Genomic DNA, 27,766 nt, shown 5'->3' on the forward strand with positions numbered 1-27,766 from the left:
CCGCTCTGGTGGCCTCAGGAAAGGCCAGTCCCCATGCGAGTTCCTCGGGGGCCTCTCGGGATTCCTCTCCCGTCGATGCCGGGGCCTAAGACCTTGTGTGGAGTCTTGGCCGGAACCTGAGGTTTCCTCTCCAGTGCTGACATGGATCTTGGGGTACTTCTGGAGTCTCCCCAGGGGAGTCAGTCCTCGTCTCGAATGCGGGCATGCACTTGCGCTTTCCTCCAGAGCGGTAGCAGCAGTGTCACGCAGTCCGCCGCGTGGATCAAAGGATCTATGGTTTTCCCTCGAGTCTTTCCCACGAGGCTTTCCCACGAGGCTTTCCCACAGGGCTGTCCCACGTGCACACGTGGTGGGAGTCGATCCTCGGCTTGAACGTCAAGGCAGTGCAGGGAAAACAGGTTCCTCTGGAATGGACTGACACATCTGGGGGACTCTTGGAATGGTGGCATGACCCTGGAGTTCCTCTCGCCTTTCCTGTGGAGAGCGCCTCCTCTTGAGATGCGACGGGAACGCCGGGAATTCTTTCCCTACGAAACAGGGAAAGGATCCCTCATCTCGAGCTAGGAGGCGGAAACGGGGCTCCCCTGGATGTGTGCGGGACACCACGTGCTTCCTCTCGAGTGCAGACGGGTATGTCGGGGAACTTCTTGAGTTGCAGCAAGGGTGTGAAGGACCCTTTGGAAGTTCCAGTGGTTAGATGTGATTGGCCTCGAGAAGCCTCAGCGGAAATGGGCCTCATCTCGCCTGGAGGGCAAAACCTCCTGGATTTTCTCGAGTTGCGGCAGGTGCTCTCGACTTACGACGGGGACCTCAGGGACCCGCTCTGGTGGCCTCAGGAAAGGCCAGTCCCCATGCGAGTTCCTCGGGGGCCTCTCGGGATTCCTCTCCCGTCGATGCCGGGGCCTAAGACCTTGTGTGGAGTCGGGGCCGGAACCTGAGGATTCCTCTCCAGTGCTGACATGGATCTTGGGGTACTTCTGGAGTCTCCCCAGGGGAGTCAATCCTCGTCTCGAATGCGGGCATGCACTTGCGCTTTCCTCCAGAGCGGTAGCAGCAGTGTCACGCAGTCCGCCGCGTGGATCAAAGGATCTATGGTTTTCCCTCGAGTCTTTCCCACGAGGCTTTCCCACGAGGCTTTCCCACAGGGCTGTCCCACGTGCACACGTGTTGGGAGTCGATCCTCGGCTTGAACGTCAAGGCAGTGCAGGGAAAACAGGTTCCTCTGGAATGGACTGACACATCTGGGGGACTCTTGGAATGGTGGCACGACACTGGAGTTCCTCTCGCCTTTCCTGTGGAGAGCGCCTCCTCTTGAGATGCGACGGGAACGCCGGGAATTCTTTCCCTACGAAACAGGGAAAGGATCCCTCATCTCGAGCTAGGAGGCGGAAACGGAGCACCCCTGGATGTGTGCGGGACCCCACGTGCTTCCTCTCGAGTGGAGACGGGTATGTCGGGGAACTTCTTGAGTTGCAGCAACGGTGTGAAGGACCCTTTGGAAGTTCCAGTGGTTAGATGTGATTGGCCTCGAGAAGCCTCAGCGGAAATGGGCCTCATCTCGCCTGGAGGGCAAAACTTCCTGGATTTTCTCGAGTTGCGGCAGGTGCTCTCGACTTACGACGGGGACCTCGGGGACCCGCTCTGGTGGCCTCAGGAAAGGGCAGTCCCCATGCGAGTTCCTCGGGGGCCTCTCGGGATTGCTCTCCCGTCGATGCCGGGGCCTAACACCTTGTGTGGAGTCGGGGCCGGAACCTGAGGATTCCTCTCCAGTGCTGACATGGATCTTGGGGTACTTCTGGAGTCTCCCCAGGGGAGTCAGTCCTCGTCTCGAATGCGGGCATGCACTTGCGCTTTCCTCCAGAGCGGTAGCAGCAGTGTCACGCAGTCCGCCGCGTGGATCAAAGGATCTATGGTTTTCCCTCGAGTCTTTCCCACGAGGCTTTCCCACGAGGCTTTCCCACAGGGCTGTCCCACGTGCACACGTGGTGGGAGTCGATCCTCGGCTTGAACGTCAAGGCAGTGCAGGGAAAACAGGTTCCTCTGGAATGGACTGACACATCTGGGGGACTCTTGGAATGGTGTCACGACCCTGGAGTTCCTCTCGCCTTTCCTGTGGAGAGCGCCTCCTCTTGAGATGCGACGGGAACGCTGGAAATTCTTTCCCTACGAAACAGGGAAAGGATCCCTCATCTCGAGCTAGGAGGCGGAAACGGAGCACCCCTGGATATGTGCGGGACCCCACGTGCTTCCTCTCGAGTGGAGACGGGTATGCCGGGGAACTTCTTGAGTTGCAGCAACGGTGTGAAGGACCCTTTGGAAGTTCCAGTGGTTAGATGTGATTGGCCTCGAGAAGCCTCAGCGGAAATGGGCCTCATCTCGCCTGGAGGGCAAAACCTCCTGGATTTTCTCGAGTTGCGGCAGGTGCTCTCGACTTACGACGGGGACCTCAGGGACCCGCTCTGGTGGCCTCAGGAAAGGCCAGTCCCCATGCGAGTTCCTCGGGGGCCTCTCGGGATTCCTCTCCCGTCGATGCCGGGGCCTAAGACCTTGTGTGGAGTCGGGGCCGGAACCTGAGGATTCCTCTCCAGTGCTGACATGGATCTTGGGGTACTTCTGGAGTCTCCCCAGGGGAGTCAGTCCTCGTCTCGAATGCGGGCATGCACTTGCGCTTTCCTCCAGAGCGGTAGCAGCAGTGTCACGCAGTCCGCCACGTGGATCAAAGGATCTATGGTTTTCCCTCGAGTCTTTCCCACGAGGCTTTCCCACGAGGCTTTCCCACAGGGCTGTCCCTCGTGCACACGTGGTGGGAGTCGATCCTCGGCTTGAACGTCAAGGCAGTGCAGGGAAAACAGGTTCCTCTGGAATGGACTGACACATCTGGGGGACTCTTGGAATGGTGGCACGACCCTGGAGTTCCTCTCGCCTTTCCTGTGGAGAGCGCCTCCTCTTGAGATGCGACGGGAACGCCGGGAATTCTTTCCCTACGAAACAGGGAAAGGATCCCTCATCTCGAGCTAGGAGGCGGAAACGGGGCTCCCCTGCATGTGTGCGGGACCCCACGTGCTTCCTCTCGAGTGGAGACGGGTATGTCGGGGAACTTCTTGAGTTGCAGCAAGGGTGTGAAGGACCCTTTGGAAGTTCCAGTGGTTAGATGTGATTGGCCTCGAGAAGCCTCAGCGGAAATGGGCCTCATCTCGCCTGGAGGGCAAAACCTCCTGGATTTTCTCGAGTTGCGGCAGGTGCTCTCGACTTACGACGGGGACCTCAGGGACCCGCTCTGGTGGCCTCAGGAAAGGCCAGTCCCCATGCGAGTTCCTCGGGGGTGTCTCGGGATTCCTCTCCCGTCGATGCCGGGGCCTAAGACCTTGTGTGGAGTCGGGGCCGGAACCTGAGGATTCCTCTCCAGTGCTGACATGGATCTTGGGGTACTTCTGGAGTCTCCCCAGGGGAGTCAGTCCTCGTCTCGAATGCGGGCATGCACTTGCGCTTTCCTCCAGAGCGGTAGCAGCAGTGTCACGCAGTCCGCCGCGTGGATCAAAGGATCTATGGTTTTCCCTCGAGTCTTTCCCACGAGGCTTTCCCACAGGGCTGTCCCACGTGCACACGTGGTGGGAGTCGATCCTCGGCTTGAACGTCAAGGCAGTGCAGGGAAAACAGGTTGTTCTGGAATGATCTGACACATCTGGGGGACTCTTGGAATGGTGGCATGACCCTGGAGTTCCTCTCGCCTTTCCTGTGGAGAGCGCCTCCTCTTGAGATGCGACGGGAACGCCGGGAATTCTTTCCCTACGAAACAGGGAAAGGATCCCTCATCTCGAGCTAGGAGGCGGAAACGGGGCTCCCCTGGATGTGTGCGGGACACCACGTGCTTCCTCTCGAGTGCAGACGGGTATGTCGGGGAACTTCTTGAGTTGCAGCAAGGGTGTGAAGGACCCTTTGGAAGTTCCAGTGGATAGATGTGATTGGCCTCGAGAAGCCTCAGCGGAAATGGGCCTCATCTCGCCTGGAGGGCAAAACCTCCTGGAATTTCTCGAGTTGCGGCAGGTGCTCTCGACTTACGACGGGGACCTCAGGGACCCGCTCTGGTGGCCTCAGGAAAGGCCAGTCCCCATGCGAGTTCCTCGGGGGTGTCTCGGGATTCCTCTCCCGTCGATGCCGGGGCCTAAGACCTTGTGTGGAGTCGGGGCCGGAACCTGAGGATTCCTCTCCAGTGCTGACATGGATCTTGGGGTACTTCTGGAGTCTCCCCAGGGGAGTCAGTCCTTGTCTCGAATGCGGGTATGCACTTGCGCTTTCCTCCAGAGCGGTAGCAGCAGTGTCACGCAGTCCGCCGCGTGGATCAAAGGATCTATGGTTTTCCCTCGAGTCTTTCCCACGAGGCTTTCCCACAAGGCTGTCCCACGTGCACACGTGGTGGGAGTCGATCCTCGGCTTGAACGTCAAGGCAGTGCAGGGAAAACAGGTTCCTCTGGAATGGACTGACACATCTCGGGGACTCTTGGAATGGTGTCACGACCCTGGAGTTCCTCTCGCCTTTCCTGTGGAGAGCGCCTCCTCTTGAGATGCGACGGGAACGCCGGGAATTCTTTCCCTACGAAACAGGGAAAGGATCCCTCATCTCGAGCTAGGAGGCGGAAACGGGGCTCCCCTGGATGTGTGCGGGACCCCACGTGCTTCCTCTCGAGTGCAGACGGGTATGTCGGGGAACTTCTTGAGTTGCAGCAAGGGTGTGAAGGACCCTTTGGAAGTTCCAGTGGTTAGATGTGATTGGCCTCGAGAAGCCTCAGCGGAAATGGGCCTCATCTCGCCTGGAGGGCAAAACCTCCTGGATTTTCTCGAGTTACGGCAGGTGCTCTCGACTTACGACGGGGACCTCAGGGACCCGCTCTGGTGGCCTCAGGAAAGGCCAGTCCCCATGCGAGTTCCTCGGGGGCCTCTCGGGATTCCTCTCCCATCGATGCCGGGGCCTAAGACCTTGTGTGGAGTCGGGGCCGGAACCTGAGGTTTCCTCTCCAGTGCTGACATGGATCTTGGGGTACTTCTGGAGTCTCCCCAGGGGAGTCAGTCCTCGTCTCGAATGCGGGCATGCACTTGCGCTTCCTCCAGAGCGGTAGCAGCAGTGTCACGCAGTCCGCCGCGTGGATCAAAGGATCTATGGTTTTCCCTCGAGTCTTTCCCACGAGGCTTTCCCACGAGGCTTTCCCACAGGGCTGTCCCACGTGCACACGTGGTGGGAGTCGATCCTCGGCTTGAACGTCAAGGCAGTGCAGGGAAAACAGGTTCCTCTGGAATGGACTGACACATCTGGGGTACTCTTGGAATGGTGTCACGACCCTGGAGTACCTCTCGCCTTTCCTGTGGAGAGCGCCTCCTCTTGAGATGCGACGGGAACGCCGGGAATTCTTTCCCTACGAAACAGGGAAAGGATCCCTCATCTCGAGCTAGGAGGCGGAAACGGGGCTCCCCTGGATGTGTGCGGGACACCACGTGCTTCCTCTCGAGTGCAGACGGGTATGTCGGGGAACTTCTTGAGTTGCAGCAAGGGTGTGAAGGACCCTTTGGAAGTTCCAGTGGTTAGATGTGATTGGCCTCGAGAAGCCTCAGCGGAAATGGGCCTCATCTCGCCTGGAGGGCAAAACCTCCTGGATTTTCTCGAGTTGCGGCAGGTGCTCTCGACTTACGACGGGGACCTCAGGGACCCGCTCTGGTGGCCTCAGGAAAGGCCAGTCCCCATGCGAGTTCCTCGGGGGCCTCTCGGGATTCCTCTCCCGTCGATGCCGGAGCCTAAGACCTTGTGTGGAGTCGGGGCCGGAACCTGAGGATTCCTCTCCAGTGCTGACATTGATCTTGGTGTACTTCTGGAGTCTCCCCAGGGGAGTCTGTCCTCGTCTCGAATGCGGGCATGCACTTGCGCTTTCCTCCAGAGCGGTAGCAGCAGTGTCACGCAGTCTGCCGCGTGGATCAAAGGATCTATGGTTTTCCCTCGAGTCTTTCCCACGAGGCTTTCCCACGAGGCTTTCTCACAGGGCTGTCCCACGTGCACACGTTGTGGGAGTCGATCCTCGGCTTGAACTTCAAGGCAGTGCAGGGAAAACAGGTTCCTCTGGAATGGACTGACACATCTGGGGGACTCTTGGAATGGTGGCACGACCCTGGAGTTCCTCTCGCCTTTCCTGTGGAGAGCGCCTCCTCTTGAGATGCGACGGGAACGCCGGGAATTCTTTCCCTACGAAACAGGGAAAGGATCCCTCATCTCGAGCTAGGAGGCGGAAACGGGGCTCCCCTGGATGTGTGCGGGACCCCACGTGCTTCCTCTCGAGTGCAGACGGGTATGTCGGGGAACTTCTTGAGTTGCAGCAAGGGTGTGAAGGACCCTTTGGAAGTTCCAGTGGATAGATGTGATTGGCCTCGAGAAGCCTCAGCGGAAATGGGCCTCATCTCGCCTGGAGGGCAAAACCTCCTGGATTTTCTCGAGTTGCGGCAGGTGCTCTCGACTTACGACGGGGACCTCAGGGACCCGCTCTGGTGGCCTCAGGAAAGGCCAGTCCCCATGCGAGTTCCTCGGGGGTGTCTCGGGATTCCTCTCCCGTCGATGCCGGGGCCTAAGACCTTGTGTGGAGTCGGGGCCGGAACCTGAGGATTCCTCTCCAGTGCTGACATGGATCTTGGGGTACTTCTGGAGTCTCCCCAGGGGAGTCAGTCCTCGTCTCGAATCCGGGCATGCACTTGCGCTTCCTCCAGAGCGGTAGCAGCAGTGTCACGCAGTCCGCCGCGTGGATCAAAGGATCTATGGTTTTCCCTCGAGTCTTTCCCACGAGGCTTTCCCACAGGGCTGTCCCACGTGCACACGTGGGGGGAGTCGATCCTCGGCTTGAACGTCAAGGCAGTGCAGGGAAAACAGGTTCCTCTGGAATGGACTGACACATCTGGGGGACTCTTGGAATGGTGGCATGACCCTGGAGTTCCTCTCGCCTTTCCTGTGGAGAGCGCCTCCTCTTGAGATGCGACGGGAACGCCGGGAATTCTTTCCCTACGAAACAGGGAAAGGATCCCTCATCTCGAGCTAGGAGGCAGAAACGGGGCTCCCCTGGATGTGTGCGGGACACCACGTGCTTCCTCTCAAGTGCAGGCGGGTATGTCGGGGAACTTCTTGAGTTGCAGCAATGGTGTGAAGGACCCTTTGGAAGTTCCAGTGGTTAGATGTGATTGGCCTCGAGAAGCCTCAGCGGAAATGGGCCTCATCTCGCCTGGAGGTGAAAACCTCCTGGATTTTCTCGAGTTACGGCAGGTGTTCTCGACATACGACGGGGACCTCGGGGACCCGCTCTGGTGGCCTCAGGAAAGGCCAGTCCCCATGCGAGTTCCTCGGGGGCCTCTCGGGATTCCTCTCCCGTTGATGCCGGGGCCTAAGACCTTGTGTGGAGTCGGGGCCGGAACCTGAGGATTCCTCTCCAGTGCTGACATGGATCTTGGGGTACTTCTGGAGTCTCCCCAGGGGAGTCAGTCCTCGTCTCGAATGCGGACATGCACTTGCGCTTTCCTCCAGAGCGGTAGCAGCAGTGTCACGCAGTCCGCCGCGTGGATCAAAGCATCTATGGTTTTCCCTCGAGTCTTTCCCACGAGGCTTTCCCACGAGGCTTTTCCACAGGGCTGTCCCACGTGCACACGTGGTGGGAGTCGATCCTCGGCTTGAACGTCAAGGCAGTGCAGGGAAAACAGGTTCCTCTGGAATGGACTGACACATCTGGGGAACTCTTGGAATGGTGTCACGACCCTGGAATTCCTCTCGCCTTTCCTGTGGAAAGCGCCTCCTCTTGAGATGCGACGGGAACGCCGGGAATTCTTTCCCTACGAAACAGGGAAAGGATCCCTCATCTGGAGCTAGGAGGCGGAAACGGGGCTCCCCTGGGTGTGTGCGGGACCCCACGTGCTTCCTCTCGAGTGGAGACGGGTATGTTGGGGAACTTCTTGAGTTGCAGCAACGGTGTGAAGGACCCTTTGGAAGTTCCAGTGGTTAGATGTGATTGGCCTCGAGAAGCCTCAGCGGAAATGGGCCTCATCTCGCCTGGAGGGCAAAACCTCCTGGATTTTCTCGAGTTGCGGAAGGTGCTCTCGACTTACGACGGGGACCTCAGGGACCCGCTCTGGTGGCCTCAGGAAAGGCCAGTCCCCATGCGAGTTCCTCGGGGGCCTCTCGGGATTCCTCTCCCGTCGATGCCGGGGCCTAAGACCTTGTGTGGAGTCGGGGCCGGAACCTGAGGATTCCTCTCCAGTGCTGACATGGATCTTGGGGTACTTCTGGAGTCTCCCCAGGGGAGTCAGTCCTCGTCTCGAATGCGGGCATGCACTTGCGCTTCCTCCAGAGCGGTAGCAGCAGTGTCACGCAGTCCGCCGCGTGGATCAAAGGATCTATGGTTTTCCCTCGAGTCTTTCCCACGAGGCTTTCCCACGACGCTTTCCCACAGGGCTGTCCCACGTGCACACGTTGTGGGAGTCGATCCTCGGCTTGAACGTCAAGGCAGTTCAGGGAAAACAGGTTCCTCTGGAATGGACTGACATATCTGGGGGACTCTTGGAATGGTGGCATGACCCTGGAGTTCCTCTCGCCTTTCCTGTGGAGAGCGCCTCCTCTTGAGATGCGACGGGAACGCCGGGAATTCTTTCCCTACGAAACAGGGAAAGGATCCCTCATCTCGAGCTAGGAGGCGGAAACGGGGCTCCCCTGAGTGTGTGCGGGACCCCACGTGCTTCCTCTCGAGTGGAGACGGGTATGTTGGGGAACTTCTTGAGTTGCAGCAACGGTGTGAAGGACCCTTTGGAAGTTCCAGTGGTTAGATGTGATTGGCCTCGAGAAGCCTCAGCGGAAATGGGCCTCTTCTCGCCTGGAGGGCAAAACCTCCTGGATTTTCTCGAGTTGCGGCAGGTGCTCTCGACTTACGACGGGGACCTCAGGGACCCGCTCTGGTGGCCTCAGGAAAGGCCAGTCCCCATGCGAGTTCCTCGGGGGCCTCTCGGGATTCCTCTCCCGTCGATTCCGGGGCCTAAGACCTTGTGTGGAGTCGGGGCCGGAACCTGAGGATTCCTCTTCAGTGCTGACATGGATCTTGGGGTACTTCTGGAGTCTCCCCAGGGGAGTCAGTCCTCGTCTCGAATGCGGGCATGCACTTGCGCTTCCTCCAGAGCGGTAGCAGCAGTGTCACGCAGTCCGCCGCGTGGATCAAAGGATCTATGGTTTTCCCTCGAGTCTTTCCCACGAGGCTTTCCCACGAGGCTTTCCCACAGGGCTGTCCCATGTGCACACGTGGTGGGAGTCGATCCTCGGCTTGAACGTCAAGGCAGTGCAGGGAAAACAGGTTCCTCTGGAATGGACTGACACATCTGGGGGACTCTTGGAATGGTGGCATGACCCTGGAGTTCCTCTCGCCTTTCCTGTGGAGAGCGCCTCCTCTTGAGATGCGACGGGAACGCCGGGAATTCTTTCCCTACGAAACAGGGAAAGGATCCCTCATGTCGAGCTAGGAGGCGGAAACGGGGCTCCCCTGGATGTGTGCGGGACACCACGTGCTTCCTCTCGAGTGCAGACGGGTATGTCGGGGAACTTCTTGAGTTGCAGCAAGGGTGTGAAGGACCCTTTGGAAGTTCCAGTGGTTAGATGTGATTGGCCTCGAGAAGCCTCAACGGAAATGGGCCTCATCTCGCCTGGAGGGCAAAACCTCCTGGATTTTCTCGAGTTGCGGCAGGTGCTCTCGACTTACGACGGGGACCTCAGGGACCCGCTCTGGTGGCCTCAGGAAAGGCCAATCCCCATGCGAGTTCCTCGGGGGCCTCTCGGGATTCCTCTCCCGTCGATGCTGGGGCCTAAGACCCTGTGTGGAGTCGGGGCTGGAACCTGAGGATTCCTCTCCAGTGCTGACATGGATCTTGGGGTACTTCTGGAGTCTCCCCAGGGGAGTCAGTCCTCGTCTCGAATGCGGGCATGCACTTGCGCTTCCTCCAGAGCGGTAGCAGCAGTGTCACGCAGTCCGCAGCGGGGATCAAAGGATCTATGGTTTTCCCTCGAGTCTTTCCCACGAGGCTTTCCCACGAGGCTTTCCCACAGGGCTGTCCCACGTGCACACGTGGTGGGAGTCGATCCTCGGCTTGAACGTCAAGGCAGTGCAGGGAAAACAGGTTCCTCCGGAATGGACTGACACATCTGGGGGACTCTTGGAATGGTGGCATGACCCTGGAGTTCCTCTCGCCTTTCCTGTGGAGAGCGCCTCCTCTTGAGATGCGACGGGAACGCCGGGAATTCTTTCCCTACGAAACAGGGAAAGGATCCCTCATCTCGAGCTAGGAGGCGGAAACGGGGCTCCCCTGGATGTGTGCGGGACCCCACGTGCTTCCTCTCGAGTGGAGACGGGTATGTCGGGGAACTTCTTGAGTTGCAGCAACGGTGTGAAGGACCCTTTGGAAGTTCCAGTGGTTAGATGTGATTGGCCTCGAGAAGCCTCAGCTGAAATGGGCCTCATCTCGCCTGGTGGGCAAAACCTCCTGGATTTTCTCGAGTTGCGGCAGGTGCTCTCGACTTACGACGGGGACCTCAGGGACCCGCTCTGGTGGCCTCAGGAAAGGTCAGTCCCCATGCGAGTTCCTCGGGGGCCTCTCGGGATTCCTCTCCCGTCGATGCAGGGGCCTAAGACCTTGTGTGGAGTCGGGGCCGGAACCTGAGGATTCCTCTCCAGTGCTGACATGGATCGTGGGGTACTTCTGGAGTCTCCCCAGGGGAGTCAGTCCTCGTCTCGAATGCGGGCATGCACTTGCGCTTTCCTCCAGAGCGGTAGCAGCAGTGTCACGCAGTCCGCCGCGTGGATCAAAGGATCTATGGTTTTCCCTCGAGTCTTTCCCACGAGGCTTTCCCACGAGGCTTTCCCACAGGGCTGTCCCACGTGCACACGTGGTGGGAGTCGATCCTCGGCTTGAACGTCAAGGCAGTGCAGGGAAAACAGGTTCCTCTGGAATGGACTGACACATCTGGGGGACTCTTGGAATGGTGGCATGACCCTGGAGTTCCTCTCGCCTTTCCTGTGGAGAGCGCCTCCTCTTGAGATGCGACGGGAACGCCGGGAATTCTTTCCCTAAGAAACAGGGAAAGGATCCCTCATCTCGAGCTAGGAGGCGGAAACCGGGCTCCCCTGGATGTGTGCGGGACCCCACGTGCTTCCTCTCGAGTGGAGACGGGTATGTCGGGGAACTTCTTGAGTTGCAGCAAGGGTGTGAAGGACCCTTTGGAAGTTCCAGTGGTTAAATGTGATTGGCCTCGAGAAGCCTCAGCGGAAATGGGCCTCATCTCGCCTGGAGGGCAAAACCTCCTGGATTTTCTCGAGTTGCGGCAGGTGCTCTCGACTTACGACGGGGACCTCAGGGACCCGCTCTGGTGGCCTCAGGAAAGGCCAGTCCCCATGCGAGTTCCTCGGGGGCCTCTCGGGATACCTCTCCCGTCGATGCCGGGGCCTAAGACCCTGTTTGGAGTCGGGGCCGGAACCTGAGGATTCCTCTCCAGTGCTGACATGGATCTTGGGGTACTTCTGGAGTCTCCCCAGGGGAGTCAGTCGTCGTCTCGAATGCGGGCATGCACTTGCGCTTCCTCCAGAGCGGTAGCAGCAGTGTCACGCAGTCCGCCGCGTGGATCAAAGGATCTATGGTTTTCCCTCGAGTCTTTCCCACGAGGCTTTCCCACGAGGCTTTCCCACAGGGCTGTCCCACGTGCACACGTGGTGGGAGTCGATCCTCGGCTTGAACGTCAAGGCAGTGCAGGGAAAACAGGTTCCTCTGGAATGGACTGACACATCTGGGGGACTCTTGGAATGGTGGCAGGACGGTGGAGTTCCTCTCGCCTTTCCTGTGGAGAGCGCCTCCTCTTGAGATGCGACGGGAACGCCGGGAATTCTTTCCCTAAGAAACAGGGAAAGGATCCCTCATCTCGAGCTAGGAGGCGGAAACCGGGCTCCCCTGGATGTGTGCGGGACCCCACGTGCTTCCTCTCGAGTGCAGACGGGTATGTCGGGGAACTTCTTGAGTTGCAGCAAGGGTGTGAAGGACCCTTTGGAAGTTCCAGTGGTTAGATGTGATTGGCCTCGAGAAGCCTCAGCGGAAATGGGCCTCATCTCGCATGGAGGGCAAAACCTCCTGGATTTTCTCGAGTTGCGGCAGGTGCTCTCGACTTACGACGGGGACCTCAGGGACCCGCTCTGGTGGCCTCAGGAAAGGCCAGTCCCCATGCGAGTTCCTCGGGGGCCTCTCGGGATACCTCTCCCGTCGATGCCGGGGCCTAAGACCCTGTGTGGAGTCGGGGCCGGAACCTGAGGATTCCTCTCCAGTGCTGACATGGATCTTGGGGTACTTCTGGAGTCTCCCCAGGGGAGTCAGTCCTCGTCTCGAATGCGGGCATGCACTTGCGCTTCCTCCAGAGCGGTAGCAGCAGTGTCACGCATTCCGCCGCGTGGATCAAAGGATCTATGGTTTTCCCTCGTGTCTTTCCCACGAGGCTTTCCCACGAGGCTTTCCCACAGGGCTGTCCCACGTGCACACGTGGTGGGAGTCGATCCTCGGCTTGAACGTCAAGGCAGTGCAGGGAAAACAGGTTCCTCTGGAATGGACTGACACATCTGGGGGACTCTTGGAATGGTGGCAGGACCCTGGAGTTCCTCTCGCCTTTCCTGTGGAGAGCGCCTCCTCTTGAGATGCGACGGGAACGCCGGGAATTCTTTCCCTACGAAACAGGGAAAGGATCCCTCATCTCGAGCTAGGAGGCGGAAACGGGGCTCCCCTGGATGTGTGCGGGACCCCACGTGCTTCCTCTCGAGTGCAGACGGGTATGTCGGGGAACTTCTTGAGTTGCAGCAAGGGTGTGAAGGACCCTTTGGAAGTTCCAGTGGTTAGATGTGATTGGGCTCGAGAAGCCTCAGCGGAAATGGGCCTCATCTCGCCTGGTGGGCAAAACCTCCTGGATTTTCTCGAGTTGCGGCAGGTGCTCTCGACTTACGACGGGGACCTCAGGGACCCGCTCTGGTGGCCTCAGGAAAGGTCAGTCCCCATGCGAGTTCCTCGGGGGCCTCTCGGGATTCCTCTCCCGTCGATGCCGGGGCCTAAGACCTTGTGTGGAGTCGGGGCCGGAACCTGAGGATTCCTCTCCAGTGCTGACATGGATCGTGGGGTACTTCTGGAGTCTCCCCAGGGGAGTCAGTCCTCGTCTCGAATGCGGGCATGCACTTGCGCTTTCCTCCAGAGCGGTAGCAGCAGTGTCACGCAGTCCGCCGCGTGGATCAAAGGATCTATGGTTTTCCCTCGAGTCTTTCCCACGAGGCTTTCCCACGAGGCTTTCCCACAGGGCTGTCCCACGTGCACACGTGGTGGGAGTCGATCCTCGGCTTGAACGTCAAGGCAGTGCAGGGAAAACAGGTTCCTCTGGAATGGACTGACACATCTGGGGGACTCTTGGAATGGTGGCATGACCCTGGAGTTCCTCTCGCCTTTCCTGTGGAGAGCGCCTCCTCTTGAGATGCGACGGGAACGCCGGGAATTCTTTCCCTAAGAAACAGGGAAAGGATCCCTCATCTCGAGCTAGGAGGCGGAAACCGGGCTCCCCTGGATGTGTGCGGGACCCCACGTGCTTCCTCTCGAGTGCAGACGGGTATGTCGGGGAACTTCTTGAGTTGCAGCAAGGGTGTGAAGGACCCTTTGGAAGTTCCAGTGGTTAGATGTGATTGGCCTCGAGAAGCCTCAGCGGAAATGGGCCTCATCTCGCCTGGAGGGCAAAACCTCCTGGATTTTCTCGAGTTGCGGCAGGTGCTCTCGACTTACGACGGGGACCTCAGGGACCCGCTCTGGTGGCCTCAGGAAAGGCCAGTCCCCATGCGAGTTCCTCGGGGGCCTCTCGGGATACCTCTCCCGTCGATGCCGGGGCCTAAGACCCTGTGTGGAGTCGGGGCCGGAACCTGAGGATTCCTCTCCAGTGCTGACATGGATCTTGGGGTACTTCTGGAGTCTCCCCAGGGGAGTCAGTCGTCGTCTCGAATGCGGGCATGCACTTGCGCTTCCTCCAGAGCTGTAGCAGCAGTGTCACGCAGTCCGCCGCGTGGATCAAAGGATCTATGGTTTTCCCTCGAGTCTTTCCCACGAGGCTTTCCCACGAGGCTTTCCCACAGGGCTGTCCCACGTGCACACGTGGTGGGAGTCGATCCTCGGCTTGAACGTCAAGGCAGTGCAGGGAAAACAGGTTCCTCTGGAATGGACTGACACATCTGGGGGACTCTTGGAATGGTGGCACGACCCTGGAGTTCCTCTCGCCTTTCCTGTGGAGAGCGCCTCCTCTTGAGATGCGACGGGAACGCCGGGAATTCTTTCCCTAAGAAACAGGGAAAGGATCCCTCATCTCGAGCTAGGAGGCGGAAACCGGGCTCCCCTGGATGTGTGCGGGACCCCACGTGCTTCCTCTCGAGTGCAGACGGGTATGTCGGGGAACTTCTTGAGTTGCAGCAAGGGTGTGAAGGACCCTTTGGAAGTTCCAGTGGTTAGATGTGATTGGCCTCGAGAAGCCTCAGCGGAAATGGGCCTCATCTCGCCTGGAGGGCAAAACCTCCTGGATTTTCTCGAGTTGCGGCAGGTGCTCTCGACTTACGACGGGGACCTCAGGGACCCTCTCTGGTGGCCTCAGGAAAGGCCAGTCCCCATGCGAGTTCCTCGGGGGCCTCTCGGGATACCTCTCCCGTCGATGCCGGGGCCTAAGACCCTGTGTGGAGTCGGGGCCGGAACCTGAGGATTCCTCTCCAGTGCTGACATGGATCTTGGGGTACTTCTGGAGTCTCCCCAGGGGAGTCAGTCCTCGTCTCGAATGCGGGCATGCACTTGCGCTTCCTCCAGAGCGGTAGCAGCAGTGTCACGCATTCCGCCGCGTGGATCAAAGGATCTATGGTTTTCCCTCGAGTCTTTCCCACGAGGCTTTCCCACGAGGCTTTCCCACAGGGCTGTCCCACGTGCACACGTGGTGGGAGTCGATCCTCGGCTTGAACGTCAAGGCAGTGCAGGGAAAACAGGTTCCTCTGGAATGGACTGACACATCTGGGGGACTCTTGGAATGGTGGCAGGACCCTGGAGTTCCTCTCGCCTTTCCTGTGGAGAGCGCCTCCTCTTGAGATGCGACGGGAACGCCGGGAATTCTTTCCCTACGAAACAGGGAAAGGATCCCTCATCTCGAGCTAGGAGGCGGAAACGGGGCTCCCCTGGATGTGTGCGGGACCCCACGTGCTTCCTCTCGAGTGCAGACGGGTATGTCGGGGAACTTCTTGAGTTGCAGCAACGGTGTGAAGGACCCTTTGGAAGTTCCAGTGGTTAGATGTGATTGGGCTCGAGAAGCCTCAGCGGAAATGGGCCTCATCTCGCCTGGTGGGCAAAACCTCCTGGATTTTCTCGAGTTGCGGCAGGTGCTCTCGACTTACGACGGGGACCTCAGGGACCCGCTCTGGTGGCCTCAGGAAAGGTCAGTCCCCATGCGAGTTCCTCGGGGGCCTCTCGGGATTCCTCTCCCGTCGATGCCGGGGCCTAAGACCTTGTGTGGAGTCGGGGCCGGAACCTGAGGATTCCTCTCCAGTGCTGACATGGATCGTGGGGTACTTCTGGAGTCTCCCCAGGGGAGTCAGTCCTCGTCTCGAATGCGGGCATGCACTTGCGCTTTCCTCCAGAGCGGTAGCAGCAGTGTCACGCAGTCCGCCGCGTGGATCAAAGGATCTATGGTTTTCCCTCGAGTCTTTCCCACGAGGCTTTCCCACGAGGCTTTCCCACAGGGCTGTCCCACGTGCACACGTGGTGGGAGTCGATCCTCGGCTTGAACGTCAAGGCAGTGCAGGGAAAACAGTTTCCTCTGGAATGGACTGACACATCTGGGGGACTCTTGGAATGGTGGCATGACCCTGGAGTTCCTCTCGCCTTTCCTGTGGAGAGCGCCTCCTCTTGAGATGCGACGGGAACGCCGGGAATTCTTTCCCTAAGAAACAGGGAAAGGATCCCTCATCTCGAGCTAGGAGGCGGAATCCGGGCTCCCCTGGATGTGTGCGGGACCCCACGTGCTTCCTCTCGAGTGCAGACGGGTATGTCGGGGAACTTCTTGAGTTGCAGCAAGGGTGTGAAGGACCCTTTGGAAGTTCCAGTGGTTAGATGTGATTGGCCTCGAGAAGCCTCAGCGGAAATGGGCCTCATCTCGCCTGGAGGGCAAAACCTCCTGGATTTTCTCGAGTTGCGGCAGGTGCTCTCGACTTACGACGGGGACCTCAGGGACCCGCTCTGGTGGCCTCAGGAAAGGCCAGTCCCCATGCGAGTTCCTCGGGGGCCTCTCGGGATACCTCTCCCGTCGATGCCGGGGCCTAAGACCCTGTGTGGAGTCGGGGCCGGAACCTGAGGATTCCTCTCCAGTGCTGACATGGATCTTGGGGTACTTCTGGAGTCTCCCCAGGGGAGTCAGTCGTCGTCTCGAATGCGGGCATGCACTTGCGCTTCCTCCAGAGCGGTAGCAGCAGTGTCACACAGTCCGCCGCGTGGATCAAAGGATCTATGGTTTTCCCTCGAGTCTTTCCCACGAGGCTTTCCCACGAGGCTTTCCCACAGGGCTGTCCCACGTGCACACGTGGTGGGAGTCGATCCTCGGCTTGAACGTCAAGGCAGTGCAGGGAAAACAGGTTCCTCTGGAATGGACTGACACATCTGGGGGACTCTTGGAATGGTGGCACGACCCTGGAGTTCCTCTCGCCTTTCCTGTGGAGAGCGCCTCCTCTTGAGATGCGACGGGAACGCCGGGAATTCTTTCCCTAAGAAACAGGGAAAGGATCCCTCATCTCGAGCTAGGAGGCGGAAACCGGGCTCCCCTGGATGTGTGCGGGACCCCACGTGCTTCCTCTCGAGTGCAGACGGGTATGTCGGGGAACTTCTTGAGTTGCAGCAAGGGTGTGAAGGACCCTTTGGAAGTTCCAGTGGTTAGATGTGATTGGCCTCGAGAAGCCTCAGCGGAAATGGGCCTCATCTCGCCTGGAGGGCAAAACCTCCTGGATTTTCTCGAGTTGCGGCAGGTGCTCTCGACTTACGACGGGGACCTCAGGGACCCTCTCTGGTGGCCTCAGGAAAGGCCAGTCCCCATGCGAGTTCCTCGGGGGCCTCTCGGGATACCTCTCCCGTCGATGCCGGGGCCTAAGACCCTGTGTGGAGTCGGGGCCGGAACCTGAGGATTCCTCTCCAGTGCTGACATGGATCTTGGGGTACTTCTGGAGTCTCCCCAGGGGAGTCAGTCCTCGTCTCGAATGCGGGCATGCACTTGCGCTTCCTCCAGAGCGGTAGCAGCAGTGTCACGCATTCCGCCGCGTGGATCAAAGGATCTATGGTTTTCCCTCGAGTCTTTCCCACGAGGCTTTCCCACGAGGCTTTCCCACAGGGCTGTCCCACGTGCACACGTGGTGGGAGTCGATCCTCGGCTTGAACGTCAAGGCAGTGCAGGGAAAACAGGTTCCTCTGGAATGGACTGACACATCTGGGGGACTCTTGGAATGGTGGCAGGACCCTGGAGTTCCTCTCGCCTTTCCTGTGGAGAGCGCCTCCTCTTGAGATGCGACGGGAACGCCGGGAATTCTTTCCCTACGAAACAGGGAAAGGATCCCTCATCTCGAGCTAGGAGGCGGAAACGGGGCTCCCCTGGATGTGTGCGGGACCCCACGTGCTTCCTCTCGAGTGCAGACGGGTATGTCGGGGAACTTCTTGAGTTGCAGCAAGGGTGTGAAGGACCCTTTGGAAGTTCCAGTGGTTAGATGTGATTGGGCTCGAGAAGCCTCAGCGGAAATGGGCCTCATCTCGCCTGGTGGGCAAAACCTCCTGGATTTTCTCGAGTTGCGGCAGGTGCTCTCGACTTACGACGGGGACCTCAGGGACCCGCTCTGGTGGCCTCAGGAAAGGTCAGTCCCCATGCGAGTTCCTCGGGGGCCTCTCGGGATTCCTCTCCCGTCGATGCCGGGGCCTAAGACCTTGTGTGGAGTCGGGGCCGGAACCTGAGGATTCCTCTCCAGTGCTGACATGGATCGTGGGGTACTTCTGGAGTCTCCCCAGGGGAGTCAGTCCTCGTCTCGAATGCGGGCATGCACTTGCGCTTTCCTCCAGAGCGGTAGCAGCAGTGTCACGCAGTCCGCCGCGTGGATCAAAGGATCTATGGTTTTCCCTCGAGTCTTTCCCACGAGGCTTTCCCACGAGGCTTTCCCACAGGGCTGTCCCACGTGCACACGTGGTGGGAGTCGATCCTCGGCTTGAACGTCAAGGCAGTGCAGGGAAAACAGGTTCCTCTGGAATGGACTGACACATCTGGGGGACTCTTGGAATGGTGGCATGACCCTGGAGTTCCTCTCGCCTTTCCTGTGGAGAGCGCCTCCTCTTGAGATGCGACGGGAACGCCGGGAATTCTTTCCCTACGAAACAGGGAAAGGATCCCTCATCTCGAGCTAGGAGGCGGAAACGGGGCTCCCCTGGATGTGTGCGGGACCCCACGTGCTTCCTCTCGAGTGCAGACGGGTATGTCGGGGAACTTCTTGAGTTGCAGCAAGGGTGTGAAGGACCCTTTGGAAGTTCCAGTGGTTAGATGTGATTGGGCTCGAGAAGCCTCAGCGGAAATGGGCCTCATCTCGCCTGGTGGGCAAAACCTCCTGGATTTTCTCGAGTTGCGGCAGGTGCTCTCGACTTACGACGGGGACCTCAGGGACCCGCTCTGGTGGCCTCAGGAAAGGTCAGTCCCCATGCGAGTTCCTCGGGGGCCTCTCGGGATTCCTCTCCCGTCGATGCCGGGGCCTAAGACCTTGTGTGGAGTCGGGGCCGGAACCTGAGGATTCCTCTCCAGTGCTGACATGGATCGTGGGGTACTTCTGGAGTCTCCCCAGGGGAGTCAGTCCTCGTCTCGAATGCGGGCATGCACTTGCGCTTTCCTCCAGAGCGGTAGCAGCAGTGTCACGCAGTCCGCCGCGTGGATCAAAGGATCTATGGTTTTCCCTCGAGTCTTTCCCACGAGGCTTTCCCACGAGGCTTTCCCACAGGGCTGTCCCACGTGCACACGTGGTGGGAGTCGATCCTCGGCTTGAACGTCAAGGCAGTGCAGGGAAAACAGGTTCCTCTGGAATGGACTGACACATCTGGGGGACTCTTGGAATGGTGGCATGACCCTGGAGTTCCTCTCGCCTTTCCTGTGGAGAGCGCCTCCTCTTGAGATGCGACGGGAACGCCGGGAATTCTTTCCCTAAGAAACAGGGAAAGGATCCCTCATCTCGAGCTAGGAGGCGGAAACCGGGCTCCCCTGGATGTGTGCGGGACCCCACGTGCTTCCTCTCGAGTGCAGACGGGTATGTCGGGGAACTTCTTGAGTTGCAGCAAGGGTGTGAAGGACCCTTTGGAAGTTCCAGTGGTTAGATGTGATTGGCCTCGAGAAGCCTCAGCGGAAATGGGCCTCATCTCGCCTGGAGGGCAAAACCTCCTGGATTTTCTCGAGTTGCGGCAGGTGCTCTCGACTTACGACGGGGACCTCAGGGACCCGCTCTGGTGGCCTCAGGAAAGGCCAGTCCCCATGCGAGTTCCTCGGGGGCCTCTCGGGATACCTCTCCCGTCGATGCCGGGGCCTAAGACCCTGTGTGGAGTCGGGGCCGGAACCTGAGGATTCCTCTCCAGTGCTGACATGGATCTTGGGGTACTTCTGGAGTCTCCCCAGGGGAGTCAGTCGTCGTCTCGAATGCGGGCATGCACTTGCGCTTCCTCCAGAGCTGTAGCAGCAGTGTCACGCAGTCCGCCGCGTGGATCAAAGGATCTATGGTTTTCCCTCGAGTCTTTCCCACGAGGCTTTCCCACGAGGCTTTCCCACAGGGCTGTCCCACGTGCACACGTGGTGGGAGTCGATCCTCGGCTTGAACGTCAAGGCAGTGCAGGGAAAACAGGTTCCTCTGGAATGGACTGACACATCTGGGGGACTCTTGGAATGGTGGCACGACCCTGGAGTTCCTCTCGCCTTTCCTGTGGAGAGCGCCTCCTCTTGAGATGCGACGGGAACGCCGGGAATTCTTTCCCTAAGAAACAGGGAAAGGATCCCTCATCTCGAGCTAGGAGGCGGAAACCGGGCTCCCCTGGATGTGTGCGGGACCCCACGTGCTTCCTCTCGAGTGCAGACGGGTATGTCGGGGAACTTCTTGAGTTGCAGCAAGGGTGTGAAGGACCCTTTGGAAGTTCCAGTGGTTAGATGTGATTGGCCTCGAGAAGCCTCAGCGGAAATGGGCCTCATCTCGCCTGGAGGGCAAAACCTCCTGGATTTTCTCGAGTTGCGGCAGGTGCTCTCGACTTACGACGGGGACCTCAGGGACCCTCTCTGGTGGCCTCAGGAAAGGCCAGATCCCATGCGAGTTCCTCGGGGGCCTCTCGGGATACCTCTCCCGTCGATGCCGGGGCCTAAGACCCTGTGTGGAGTCGGGGCCGGAACCTGAGGATTCCTCTCCAGTGCTGACATGGATCTTGGGGTACTTCTGGAGTCTCCCCAGGGGAGTCAGTCCTCGTCTCGAATGCGGGCATGCACTTGCGCTTCCTCCAGAGCGGTAGCAGCAGTGTCACGCATTCCGCCGCGTGGATCAAAGGATCTATGGTTTTCCCTCGAGTCTTTCCCACGAGGCTTTCCCACGAGGCTTTCCCACAGGGCTGTCCCACGTGCACACGTGGTGGGAGTCGATCCTCGGCTTGAACGTCAAGGCAGTGCAGGGAAAACAGGTTCCTCTGGAATGGACTGACACATCTGGGGGACTCTTGGAATGGTGGCAGGACCCTGGAGTTCCTCTCGCCTTTCCTGTGGAGAGCGCCTCCTCTTGAGATGCGACGGGAACGCCGGGAATTCTTTCCCTACGAAACAGGGAAAGGATCCCTCATCTCGAGCTAGGAGGCGGAAACGGGGCTCCCCTGGATGTGTGCGGGACCCCACGTGCTTCCTCTCGAGTGCAGACGGGTATGTCGGGGAACTTCTTGAGTTGCAGCAACGGTGTGAAGGACCCTTTGGAAGTTCCAGTGGTTAGATGTGATTGGGCTCGAGAAGCCTCAGCGGAAATGGGCCTCATCTCGCCTGGTGGGCAAAACCTCCTGGATTTTCTCGAGTTGCGGCAGGTGCTCTCGACTTACGACGGGGACCTCAGGGACCCGCTCTGGTGGCCTCAGGAAAGGTCAGTCCCCATGCGAGTTCCTCGGGGGCCTCTCGGGATTCCTCTCCCGTCGATGCCGGGGCCTAAGACCTTGTGTGGAGTCGGGGCCGGAACCTGAGGATTCCTCTCCAGTGCTGACATGGATCGTGGGGTACTTCTGGAGTCTCCCCAGGGGAGTCAGTCCTCGTCTCGAATGCGGGCATGCACTTGCGCTTTCCTCCAGAGCGGTAGCAGCAGTGTCACGCAGTCCGCCGCGTGGATCAAAGGATCTATGGTTTTCCCTCGAGTCTTTCCCACGAGGCTTTCCCACGAGGCTTTCCCACAGGGCTGTCCCACGTGCACACGTGGTGGGAGTCGATCCTCGGCTTGAACGTCAAGGCAGTGCAGGGAAAACAGGTTCCTCTGGAATGGACTGACACATCTGGGGGACTCTTGGAATGGTGGCATGACCCTGGAGTTCCTCTCGCCTTTCCTGTGGAGAGCGCCTCCTCTTGAGATGCGACGGGAACGCCGGGAATTCTTTCCCTAAGAAACAGGGAAAGGATCCCTCATCTCGAGCTAGGAGGCGGAATCCGGGCTCCCCTGGATGTGTGCGGGACCCCACGTGCTTCCTCTCGAGTGCAGACGGGTATGTCGGGGAACTTCTTGAGTTGCAGCAAGGGTGTGAAGGACCCTTTGGAAGTTCCAGTGGTTAGATGTGATTGGCCTCGAGAAGCCTCAGCGGAAATGGGCCTCATCTCGCCTGGAGGGCAAAACCTCCTGGATTTTCTCGAGTTGCGGCAGGTGCTCTCGACTTACGACGGGGACCTCAGGGACCCGCTCTGGTGGCCTCAGGAAAGGCCAGTCCCCATGCGAGTTCCTCGGGGGCCTCTCGGGATACCTCTCCCGTCGATGCCGGGGCCTAAGACCCTGTGTGGAGTCGGGGCCGGAACCTGAGGATTCCTCTCCAGTGCTGACATGGATCTTGGGGTACTTCTGGAGTCTCCCCAGGGGAGTCAGTCGTCGTCTCGAATGCGGGCATGCACTTGCGCTTCCTCCAGAGCGGTAGCAGCAGTGTCACGCAGTCCGCCGCGTGGATCAAAGGATCTATGGTTTTCCCTCGAGTCTTTCCCACGAGGCTTTCCCACGAGGCTTTCCCACAGGGCTGTCCCACGTGCACACGTGGTGGGAGTCGATCCTCGGCTTGAACGTCAAGGCAGTGCAGGGAAAACAGGTTCCTCTGGAATGGACTGACACATCTGGGGGACTCTTGGAATGGTGGCACGACCCTGGAGTTCCTCTCGCCTTTCCTGTGGAGAGCGCCTCCTCTTGAGATGCGACGGGAACGCCGGGAATTCTTTCCCTAAGAAACAGGGAAAGGATCCCTCATCTCGAGCTAGGAGGCGGAAACCGGGCTCCCCTGGATGTGTGCGGGACCCCACGTGCTTCCTCTCGAGTGCAGACGGGTATGTCGGGGAACTTCTTGAGTTGCAGCAAGGGTGTGAAGGACCCTTTGGAAGTTCCAGTGGTTAGATGTGATTGGCCTCGAGAAGCCTCAGCGGAAATGGGCCTCATCTCGCCTGGAGGGCAAAACCTCCTGGATTTTCTCGAGTTGCGGCAGGTGCTCTCGACTTACGACGGGGACCTCAGGGACCCTCTCTGGTGGCCTCAGGAAAGGCCAGTCCCCATGCGAGTTCCTCGGGGGCCTCTCGGGATACCTCTCCCGTCGATGCCGGGGCCTAAGACCCTGTGTGGAGTCGGGGCCGGAACCTGAGGATTCCTCTCCAGTGCTGACATGGATCTTGGGGTACTTCTGGAGTCTCCCCAGGGGAGTCAGTCCTCGTCATGAATGCGGGCATGCACTTGCGCTTCCTCCAGAGCGGTAGCAGCAGTGTCACGCATTCCGCCGCGTGGATCAAAGGATCTATGGTTTTCCCTCGAGTCTTTCCCACGAGGCTTTCCCACGAGGCTTTCCCACAGGGCTGTCCCACGTGCACACGTGGTGGGAGTCGATCCTCGGCTTGAACGTCAAGGCAGTGCAGGGAAAACAGGTTCCTCTGGAATGGACTGACACATCTGGGGGACTCTTGGAATGGTGGCAGGACCCTGGAGTTCCTCTCGCCTTTCCTGTGGAGAGCGCCTCCTCTTGAGATGCGACGGGAACGCCGGGAATTCTTTCCCTACGAAACAGGGAAAGGATCCCTCATCTCGAGCTAGGAGGCGGAAACGGGGCTCCCCTGGATGTGTGCGGGACCCCACGTGCTTCCTCTCGAGTGCAGACGGGTATGTCGGGGAACTTCTTGAGTTGCAGCAAGGGTGTGAAGGACCCTTTGGAAGTTCCAGTGGTTAGATGTGATTGGGCTCGAGAAGCCTCAGCGGAAATGGGCCTCATCTCGCCTGGTGGGCAAAACCTCCTGGATTTTCTCGAGTTGCGGCAGGTGCTCTCGACTTACGACGGGGACCTCAGGGACCCGCTCTGGTGGCCTCAGGAAAGGTCAGTCCCCATGCGAGTTCCTCGGGGGCCTCTCGGGATTCCTCTCCCGTCGATGCCGGGGCCTAAGACCTTGTGTGGAGTCGGGGCCGGAACCTGAGGATTCCTCTCCAGTGCTGACATGGATCGTGGGGTACTTCTGGAGTCTCCCCAGGGGAGTCAGTCCTCGTCTCGAATGCGGGCATGCACTTGCGCTTTCCTCCAGAGCGGTAGCAGCAGTGTCACGCAGTCCGCCGCGTGGATCAAAGGATCTATGGTTTTCCCTCGAGTCTTTCCCACGAGGCTTTCCCACGAGGCTTTCCCACAGGGCTGTCCCACGTGCACACGTGGTGGGAGTCGATCCTCGGCTTGAACGTCAAGGCAGTGCAGGGAAAACAGGTTCCTCTGGAATGGACTGACACATCTGGGGGACTCTTGGAATGGTGGCATGACCCTGGAGTTCCTCTCGCCTTTCCTGTGGAGAGCGCCTCCTCTTGAGATGCGACGGGAACGCCGGGAATTCTTTCCCTAAGAAACAGGGAAAGGATCCCTCATCTCGAGCTAGGAGGCGGAAACCGGGCTCCCCTGGATGTGTGCGGGACCCCACGTGCTTCCTCTCGAGTGCAGACGGGTATGTCGGGGAACTTCTTGAGTTGCAGCAAGGGTGTGAAGGACCCTTTGGAAGTTCCAGTGGTTAGATGTGATTGGCCTCGAGAAGCCTCAGCGGAAATGGGCCTCATCTCGCCTGGAGGGCAAAACCTCCTGGATTTTCTCGAGTTGCGGCAGGTGCTCTCGACTTACGACGGGGACCTCAGGGACCCTCTCTGGTGGCCTCAGGAAAGGCCAGTCCCCATGCGAGTTCCTCGGGGGCCTCTCGGGATACCTCTCCCGTCGATGCCGGGGCCTAAGACCCTGTGTGGAGTCGGGGCCGGAACCTGAGGATTCCTCTCCAGTGCTGACATGGATCTTGGGGTACTTCTGGAGTCTCCCCAGGGGAGTCAGTCGTCGTCTCGAATGCGGGCATGCACTTGCGCTTCCTCCAGAGCGGTAGCAGCAGTGTCACGCAGTCCGCCGCGTGGATCAAAGGATCTATGGTTTTCCCTCGAGTCTTTCCCACGAGGCTTTCCCACGAGGCTTTCCCACAGGGCTGTCCCACGTGCACACGTGGTGGGAGTCGATCCTCGGCTTGAACGTCAAGGCAGTGCAGGGAAAACAGGTTCCTCTGGAATGGACTGACACATCTGGGGGACTCTTGGAATGGTGGCACGACCCTGGAGTTCCTCTCGCCTTTCCTGTGGAGAGCGCCTCCTCTTGAGATGCGACGGGAACGCCGGGAATTCTTTCCCTAAGAAACAGGGAAAGGATCCCTCATCTCGAGCTAGGAGGCGGAAACCGGGCTCCCCTGGATGTGTGCGGGACCCCACGTGCTTCCTCTCGAGTGCAGACGGGTATGTCGGGGAACTTCTTGAGTTGCAGCAAGGGTGTGAAGGACCCTTTGGAAGTTCCAGTGGTTAGATGTGATTGGCCTCGAGAAGCCTCAGCGGAAATGGGCCTCATCTCGCCTGGAGGGCAAAACCTCCTGGATTTTCTCGAGTTGCGGCAGGTGCTCTCGACTAACGACGGGGACCTCAGGGACCCTCACTGGTGGCCTCAGGAAAGGCCAGTCCCCATGCGAGTTCCTCGGGGGCCTCTCGGGATACCTCTCCCGTCGATGCCGGGGCCTAAGACCCTGTGTGGAGTCGGGGCCGGAACCTGAGGTTTCCTCTCCAGTGCTGACATGGATCTTGGGGTACTTCTGGAGTCTCCCCAGGGGAGTCAGTCCTCGTCTCGAATGCGGGCATGCACTTGCGCTTCCTCCAGAGCGGTAGCAGCAGTGTCACGCATTCCGCCGCGTGGATCAAAGGATCTATGGTTTTCCCTCGAGTCTTTCCCACGAGGCTTTCCCACGAGGCTTTCCCACAGGGCTGTCCCACGTGCACACGTGGTGGGAGTCGATCCTCGGCTTGAACGTCAAGGCAGTGCAGGGAAAACAGGTTCCTCTGGAATGGACTGACACATCTGGGGGACTCTTGGAATGGTGGCAGGACCCTGGAGTTCCTCTCGCCTTTCCTGTGGAGAGCGCCTCCTCTTGAGATGCGACGGGAACGCCGGGAATTCTTTCCCTACGAAACAGGGAAAGGATCCCTCATCTCGAGCTAGGAGGCGGAAACGGGGCTCCCCTGGATGTGTGCGGGACCCCACGTGCTTCCTCTCGAGTGCAGACGGGTATGTCGGGGAACTTCTTGAGTTGCAGCAAGGGTGTGAAGGACCCTTTGGAAGTTCCAGTGGTTAGATGTGATTGGGCTCGAGAAGCCTCAGCGGAAATGGGCCTCATCTCGCCTGGTGGGCAAAACCTCCTGGATTTTCTCGAGTTGCGGCAGGTGCTCTCGACTTACGACGGGGACCTCAGGGACCCGCTCTGGTGGCCTCAGGAAAGGTCAGTCCCCATGCTAGTTCCTCGGGGGCCTCTCGGGATTCCTCTCCCGTCGATGCCGGGTCCTAAGACCTTGTGTGGAGTCGGGGCCGGAACCTGAGGATTCCTCTCCAGTGCTGACATGGATCTTGGGGTACTTCTGGAGTCTCCCCAGGGGAGTCAGTCCTCGTCTCGAATGCGGGCATGCACTTGCGCTTTCTTCCAGAGCGGTAGCAGCAGTGTCACGCAGTCCGCCGCGTGGATCAAAGGATCTATGGTTTTCCCTCGAGTCTTTCCCACGAGGCTTTCCCACGAGGCTTTCCCACAGGGCTGTCCCACGTGCACACGTGGTGGGAGTCGATCCTCGGCTTGAACGTCAAGGCAGTGCAGGGAAAACAGGTTCCTCTGGAATGGACTGACACATCTGGGGGACTCTTGGAATGATGTCACGACCCTGGAGTTCCTCTCGCCTTTCCTGTGGAGAGCGCCTCCTCTTGAGATGCGACGGGAACCCCGGGAATTCTTTCCCTACGAAACAGGGAAAGGATCCCTCATCTCGAGCTAGGTGGCGGAAACGGGGCTCCCCTGGATGTGAGCGGGACACCACGTGCTTCCTCTCGAGTGGAGACGGGTATGTCGGGGAACTTCTTGAGTTGCAGCAAGGGTGTGAAGGACCCTTTGGAAGTTCCAGTGGTTAGATGTGATTGGCCTCGAGAAGCCTCAGCGGAAATGGGCCTCATCTCGCCTGGAGGGCAAAACCTCCTGGATTTTCTCGAGTTGCAGCAGGTGCTCTCGACTTACGACGGGGACCTCAGGGACCCGCTCTGGTGGCCTCAGGAAAGGCCAGTCCCCATGCGAGTTCCTCGGGGGTGTCTCGGGATACCTCTCCCGTCGATGCCGGGGCCTAAGACCTTGTGTGGAGTCGGCCCGGAACCTGAGGATTCCTCTCGAGTGCTGACATGGATCTTGGGGTACTTCTGGAGTCTCCCCAGGGGAGTCAGTCCTCGTCTCGAATGCGGGCATGCACTTGCGCTTTCCTCCAGAGCGGTAGCAGCAGTGTCACGCAGTCCGCCGCGTGGATCAAAGGATCTATGGTTTTCCCTCGAGTCTTTCCCACGAGGCTTCACCACGAGGCTTTCCCACAGGGCTGTCCCACGTGCACACGTGGTGGGAGTCGATCCTCGGCTTGAACGTCAAGGCAGTGCAGGGAAAACAGGTTCCTCTGGAATGGACTGACACATCTGGGGGACTCTTGGAGTGGTGTCACGACCCTGGAGTTCCTCTCGCCTTTCCTGTGGAGAGCGCCTCCTCTTGAGATGCGACGGGAACGCCGGGAATTCTTTCCCTACGAAACAGGGAAAGGATCCCTCATCTCGAGCTAGGGGGCGGAAACGGAGCTCCCCTGGATGTGTGCGGGACCCCACGTGCTTCCTCTCGAGTGGAGACGGGTATGTCGGGGAACTTCTTGAGTTGCAGCAATGGTGTGAAGGACCCTTTGGAACTTCCAGTGGTTAGATGTGATTGGCCTTGAGAAGCCTCAGCGGAAATGGGCCTCATGTCGCCTGGAGGGCAAATCTCCTGAATTTTCTCGAGTTGCGGCAGGTGCTCTCGACTTACGACGGGGACCTCAGGGACCCGCTCTGGTGG

Source organism: Ovis canadensis, chromosome 20, assembly GCF_042477335.2.
Source record: "Ovis canadensis isolate MfBH-ARS-UI-01 breed Bighorn chromosome 20, ARS-UI_OviCan_v2, whole genome shotgun sequence".
NCBI lineage: Eukaryota > Metazoa > Chordata > Mammalia > Artiodactyla > Bovidae > Ovis > Ovis canadensis.